Source organism: Pinus tabuliformis, chromosome 1_1 (assembly GCF_031772625.1).
Source record: "Pinus tabuliformis cultivar Carrire ecotype Pingquan chromosome 1_1, CPIR1, whole genome shotgun sequence".
Lineage (NCBI taxonomy): Eukaryota > Viridiplantae > Streptophyta > Pinopsida > Pinales > Pinaceae > Pinus > Pinus tabuliformis.
The window spans coordinates 511,682,815-511,690,428 of NC_142297.1; positions in this window are offsets into that span (position 1 = coordinate 511,682,815).

Genomic DNA, 7,614 nt, shown 5'->3' on the forward strand with positions numbered 1-7,614 from the left:
GTTTTTGGGAAAAGTATCCATTCGGAATGCCCCTATCCCACTCTAAGGTGTGACAGTGCCTTAGCAACAAACAAGGAAAACTATTCTCGTATTCTTCTTTATGAAATGTAAACGAAGAGGAAGGATGTAACTAACCTGTGTCTTTCGCTAGTTTGTTGATCCAATCGCTCTCTCCTTTGTTCGCTTCCCGCTGCCTGCTCCCTTACTGGTCCAGCTTCACCAAGTTCCTGCAAGATCACAAGAGAGGAAAACTACACAAAAGACGTAGATTTACATTCATAACTAGTTTAGGATCAGATTTAAACTAAACATGCAAATATAACAAAGCATCATTGATATACAAGCATATAGGAGAAACTCAAATAGTTTTATTGATATGATAAGAAAGTCCAAGAGGAGATACAACCAAGTGAGTCCCGATCCAGCATCTACCTCCCAGCAAAGGAATCCCTTCCTCACCTCCAACAAAGCATAAATCACCCAATGCACTAATCTCAATCTCAAACCAACATCAATTCTCTGCAAAGTACAAAATTCCAGCCTCCTGGATCTCTGGGTGAGGGATCCATATATAGATGTAAGCAGAGAGGATGAGTCAGCTTATGTTTTGACTTGTGGCTTCTCTCTGTCAGTTCTTGCTTCCACTTGGAGGTTGAGAGCCTCTTACTCATCACTGGTCGAATTCATTGAGGCAAGTATCATTGGAGAAGATTCTGGAAGCTTCCATTGTATTTCCACCTCGTTGAATGAGCTTGCCATTTGTCATTTCCTGCTCAACGCACCCTGGTAGTGCATTCACCTACATTGCAACGCACCTAGCCAGTGTATTTGGGTGCTTTGCAACGCAGGCAGCTAGTGGAGCCTCTGAATTGATCCCGATTTGACTAGTTTTGAGCAGTTTCTGGTGGAGAACTTCTGGGAGAAGCTGTCATTTGTCGATCTTGTTTCTTTAGGAGCTGGAACAACATCTTTAGGGACTTAGGATCCCTTGGTTTATGGAAATTTCATGCTTATAGCTGTAAGGCACAAAAATGTCTATAACAGTTGCCCCCTAAAGTATGAGGCCGTTTATCGGGTGAAATACTTTATTAGGAGGATCCGAAGTTCTTTCAATGCTCGGAGGAGACCTGTAATAAGATACAATACAATACATTATTTTCATACTTTTTTCATGATCTAGATGAGGCGGGCATCCCCATGCTCAGCTTTATAAATTCATTTTTATGTGCATAGGACAGACAATCGTCTGATGGTAGACTGATGATCTTGATGAAATCATCATCCTTTTGGCAGGATGATTATCTGTGCCGAAATGCTGTACATGTCAATGTCTTTATTTTTCCTGAATATATATCGCAACCCGGATGGATGAAACTAGATCTGGGGTCTTCAATCTCGTCTGATCTTCACTCTAAGTACAAGTCGATCCATGTGAGAAATATTTTGAAGTCGAACATGGAAAGACATCGCTTGATTACCAGTCAATGATGTAAACTGTTAACAAGCGCGAGAGGAATCAACGATAATGATAATGACCCTCAAGGTACTGCAGTACAATTCACGTGGTGTGAATAAAGGACTGGCGTCGAACACCACGCAAAATCTTTCGGTCGAAGGTCATTGATGTATACCTATCGCCGGAAGTGAGAAACTTTCCATTAAGGCATGCAAGCTTCAAAGTACTGAAGGGGGTTCCTAGATCAACTTCTTGGATAATGAGCTGATGTCGACAAGAAGCGATCCGTCAAAGGAGGGCCTTGATGTATACCACATCAGTGACACGGAATGGAGCAAATGATTTTGATGGAGGTGAAAACGATCTGATGATATATGGTTCAGGGTGGCGGTCATGAATGAATGAAGTATAATGTATGGTAGTGGATGGGACACGGGTGACTTCTCTGGATGACTTCTCTTGAACATATCGGCGGCACTTATATGATGGATTGGTAGCATTTACCCCAAAGGTGGATGGTATGGCGATACCATGGTGATGTGACCAGTGAATGAAACAACCCAACCCGACTCAGGCACGGAGTGGAAGTGTCATGTTCAAGAGCGACTTGCTACCAATAAAGTTCTTTGAGTTTCTTCCCAATTTTTCCCCAGTCATTGCTGACCAGTACCTCTTTATTTTTGTCAAGCTTGAGGAGGATAACATATGCTTGTTCTATAATTTTCCCTTCGGGAAAACCCATCGCTATGTTTTAACGAGCCTAGCGATAGTGAAACTCGTTCTCGTCTAAAGACAAGTTTGTTGCTATTAATGTTTTTAACGAGTTTAACGACAAAGATAACTCGGTCCTTTTCCTTTTTAGGGAGTCTGAAAAGGTATGTAAAGATAACTCCGGAAGTCCTTTTTCGTCATCTAATCCCTTAAGTCTGAAAAAGTATAAAAAAATACAGAAGGGATGAATTTTCGATAGTTTTAACGAGCCGAACAAAACAAGCGCTCGAACTTTTTGTGCAATAATCCCTCAGGTCCAAAAAGATTAAAATCTAGAGGAGGGATAGCACTTCCGGTTGCTTTAACGAGCTGGAAGGCCAAAACTCGGCAATATTTTCATATTTTACGAGTCAGATGAAAAGAGCTTAAAGAAGACTCGTCTTTTGAGGAACGAGTGATAAGACGGGTAGCAGTTGATTCCAGGTAAGGGTTGGAATTTTCCAAGCACGGTAGTGTCACAAGGATGGCTTAGTGAAATCACTCTTCGCAGCTGTTCCTCAAAATGGGTAAACAATCAAATGGAGATGAATGATCGGCCAATGGAAAAGTGGAGGTGACGGTGCAAACACGACCAAGGTTTTCATGGCTGATAATGTTACATTCACGGTGGTTATTTACCGGAGGATAGTTCATTTTTTAACGAGCTTAAACGCGGATTGAAACACTTGCTCGGTCTTATGTTTATTTTTTAACGAGCATGAACTATGTGCTAAAACTGCTCGATGATAAGTTTGCATGCCCCCAGCATAATAACGCAAATCGAGGTGCATGCCCCCCAAGCTTCATTGCATTCAACTCGGTGGTTGGAATGAAGGCTTACCTTTGAGATTTGAAAAGGGGATTTGTTTCATTTTTTAAATGAGGTTGACACAGTAAAAGAACTATCCTCATGACTCCTTGTTTCATTTTTTAATGAGGTTGACACGAGATAAGAACCGTCCTCGGAGTCCAAATCCATTAGATATAGAAGGTTTCATATTCCACTATGGCCACTTCCGCCAGATTACTCGGAGGTGCTAGGGCAAAAGTACCCATTAAGGCAGGGTCTTTCAGGAGACCTACTCCGATATTTTGGAGCGAATGATTGCTTCCATGGATCATTGGAATGCTTCCCGTAACTTGCGAACTATTGGGGAGAAATGTTTGTTGGTCGACGATTGTAATTCCTCCTTGGAAGGGAAATGCAATCTTCCTGAAGTAGGTCGACACAACTGCAGCCATGGCATATATCCAGGGTCTTCCCAGTAGGATGTTGTAATCGAGGTTTCCGTCGATTACTTCAACATCAATTTCTACTGTTTTACCCCCCAGTTCAACCTGCAAGTTACTTAAAATCCCGTATGAAGTGTATGATCATCCATCAAATGCTTTTAACATTGTTGACGATCGCGACAAGGGTGGTGACCCTAAATTTTTCCAGCAACTCATCGACATAATACATGTGGATGCCCCCTCATCAATAATTGTTCGATGAACAGTTTTGTTGAGGGCTTTCACTTGAATAAGGAAAGCTAGTTGAGCTGGTAACTGAGGGTCATATCCTTTATGATCAAAGGCCACAAGATTGGAATCCATTGGGTCAATCCCACCTATTGTTGATAATGAAGCTTGCTCTTGGGAGAGGCAATTTTGCGGTACCTCAAGTGTCGACATAGCGGACAACGATTGGGCCAGGTCCTCTATTATATTATAATTCTGTGCTATTTTTGCACGAGGATTAAATGTCGATTTGTGTACTACACCTTTTGGTGACTTTATCATCGGTTCAGGAATGATGGGTGGCACAACTTCAGTCAAAGTTGTTGTCGAACTACTAGGTTGTTCATTAGCCTTGTTATTCGACGGCTGTGGATTCCCGTAATCTTTATTCCTTGCCAAAGCATTATTTTTCTGCTTTGAGGTAGACAACATAAGCACTTGGGATCGGGAAGCATTTTGATTAGCTACCAGTTTGGTTCCCGGGTTTGGAAACGGATCATTCAATACCGCTGAGGTTTTTGAACTCTTAAAGAGTTTCTTAACTTCAGCTATATGTGGACAATCTTTCATCCAATGATCCTCATCGCAAATATGACACCCCGGAGGCGTTTTCCTTCGCCCATAAGGGTTTTTAAAAGGTTTTTCAGGAGTTGACTCATCCTGCTTCCTTTTTCTCCCTTTCTTTTTCTTCTTTCCCCCTGGTTGCTTCAGTTGTTTGCCCTTATCGGCCGACACGACATTTACTTCCGAGGCAAGAAGTTTTTCATTTGCATTATGACTAGAAATCTTACAGGCCTTTTTAGATGTAGCCTTTGTCGATTTCGTGTCTGTCGCGCCAATCACGCCATCGATGGCATGAGAGTCATTGTTTGATTTAGGAGGAGGAGGAACTGAGAATTCCGGTCTAGGGGCGTCAGGTATTTTATCGTAGAGCGTGCCAGACTGAGTGTAAATCAAGTCCAAATATTGCACACGAGCGATAACTTGCTCTTCTGTGACGGCTCCCCCTTTTTCCACATCTTCCGTAATGGAAGGCAGTAATGACTTAATAAACCATTCAGCTAAAAGCTGATCGGGAACATATGTTTTCACCATTCTACGACGACATCGCCATTCATGTATATGATCAGATATGTGAGTGGCCGTCGTTTGTTTGAAGTTGGTAAGAAGTTCGGTTCCTGTTTCGTACCTTATCGGTAACTGAAAATGGGTTAAAAAGGTTGTGGCTAGGGTACTGAAGTTGTCGAATGAAGCTCTAGGAAATTCGATATACCATTTTGCTGCCGGACCAGTTAACGTCCTCTAAAAAAGGCGAAGCCTAATCGAATCATCGTTTAGGGTGTTTGATGAACACCACAGATGAAATGTCATCACATGATTCGATGGATCTTCACCCGGATTTCCATTAAATTTAGGAATATCTGACGGAAGTTTATGCGGAATCGCTGGCCACCAAGGGGCATAAGCAATTGGATCATTCGTCAGCCGGTTTAGATCTGGTAATTCTAGAGTTGCTACAAAGGGCAACTGTTGATTTAGGTTAGGCGAAGAATACCCAGGATAAGATGGAATCACCTGAGCAATGGGTCTTTGCATACCAGCATAATGTATTTGATGTTGGCAACTTTGACAAGGTTGATGGGCATAACCACTCTAATATGGTTGTTGATAACCGCTTTGGAAATGTGGTTGCCCATTACTTACAAAGACTTGTTGCTCAGGTCCTTGATATGATTGCTGGAATGGCGGTTGTTGAGATTGAACCAGCCCTGGTTGTTGGACCATTTGCTGTTGTCCAATACTGGATGATTGACCAAGATGAGGAGTCATAGTACTTGTTTGAGCCTGAGTTGCTCCAGATAAGGAGGCACTAACTGGAGTTTGTGATTGAGTTGTCGAGACAAGAGGCTGTTGTATGGCAACCTGAGAAACTTGGGGTTGACATACAACAGGTAGCACTTGTACTTGTGACGCAATCACCATACCAGGTATAGTGGCAACATTTGACACAGGGTGGACTGGTTGCATTGAATATGCAGCCCTTGGTTGCTGAGGCAGTATTGGTACCCATCCGCTGGATGTAATTCCAGTTTGACCTGAACTTTGTTGTAAACTCCCATATGGTTGTTCTCCGGGGGGAACAATGAAAAGGCATACTGTCCTCCATATGGTGGCAATCCAGTACTTAAAGGGTAGATTGGCCTTTGAAGACACATTGGATCAATTTGTTGAGTTTCAACATAAGAAATACCAGATGATAATCCGGATGAAGAAATAGGAACTAACCATGTCGTCGAAACAGTATCTGATTGGACTCCATCTTGTTGTTGACAATTTGCCGGGACAGATGGTATACCAGCGAACATCGTTGGAGTAGCAGCAGGAGGCTCTGCCGCTGCTGCGTCCGATGACACCGTCCTGGATGTCGACGGTTGTTCAGACATATCTAGTCTATCCAAAAGATTTTCTAGCGATTCTACAAGAACTTGCGATGAAAAGAGACTAACTTCAAAGACCAACGAGGGAATGGTGATGATTATTCCATTTAAAATAAATTTTAGATGCTTTGACACAACTTGTTTTTTCAATTTTAAAGAGTCGAGAAAAAACAAAAGATGACTCTAGTCTCCTTCGATTTTTAATGAGCCTGAAGTGACAAGTGCTCATATGGACCTTTTCAATTAAGGAGTCTGAAAAGGAACGAAAGGGACTGCTCTGGAGTTCTAGGTAGAGGGTGTGCCAAACCAATTGCAAAACCGCAGAATACTTTTTAGGGTACGGGCGGTCAGTCTTCCCGAATGTTGTGTTCAGTGCATTGCGATCAGTAGGGCGGCCGACACGGCTTCCTATGGATAAAGGTTTTATGCCTATAGGGGTCTCCCAATATATACTCGACGGTACGTGGGAGCACAATCCGTACTGGTACTTATTGTCTCTCAGGAGGAATCACCCAACCATCAGTGAGGCAACAGTTACCAGGTTTTACGACGCCGGAACACGTCTCTAGCCTAGACCTCTATGTTGTGTGTTAAGTTCCAATGCGTTGTTAAGTTCATTCAATTTATTTTAGGTTGATCTTTCTTAGAAGTTTTCCTTTTTGGATCACCACGAGATGTAGATACAATTCCTAAATGCAGTCTAAAGATGATAAGCAAGCTTTTATCTCTTTTCAACAACGAAAATCCTAGCTACAAGGGGAAAAGAAAGACACAATCTTTTCTCAAAGAGCATAGAGCACACTGTAAATGCACTTTTCCTAAATCAAGCCATACAAACTGTCAAAATGAAAATGCACTTGTGCATGTATTTGTTTTCACTTTCTTAATATTGATGCCTAAAAAGAAAGTTGTTGTACAAATTTGAATTCGATTTCAAGTGAAAAACAAAAACAAGCTTCTTTTCGAAATCAAAAAGACGATTACGACACTTTATGATTTTGAAGTAAACACTTGTTTCGACACTAGAAATTCACAAATTCAAACCAAAAGACAAAAGTAAAAGCGCAATCAACTGTCAACAGCAAACAAACTTACTCCTAAGATCAAAACGACACTTACGATAGGTCTAGATCTAAGGGCGACAGTATGACTAGTTTACTTTTGTAATGGGAAACTGTAAATGACGTAACAAATACAAAAAAACAAATACAGTTTCTTTTATACAACTGAGGCGGAATTGAGGCAAAGAAAAGGGGTTTTTAGATAGGTACACACACTGATAACAGGCTGCAAAAAACAGAGATAAAACTGAACAAAATGAAGCAGAGAACCACAGCTGCACAGGGCAAAGGCTGATCAACGCACCTGTTGCACAGAGAAACTGAATTGCAGCGCAGGAAGCCCTCTCGGGACCTGCGTTGAAATGCAGAACCTCTTCACAGAGCTTGCGCTGAAGCAGAAACGAGAATT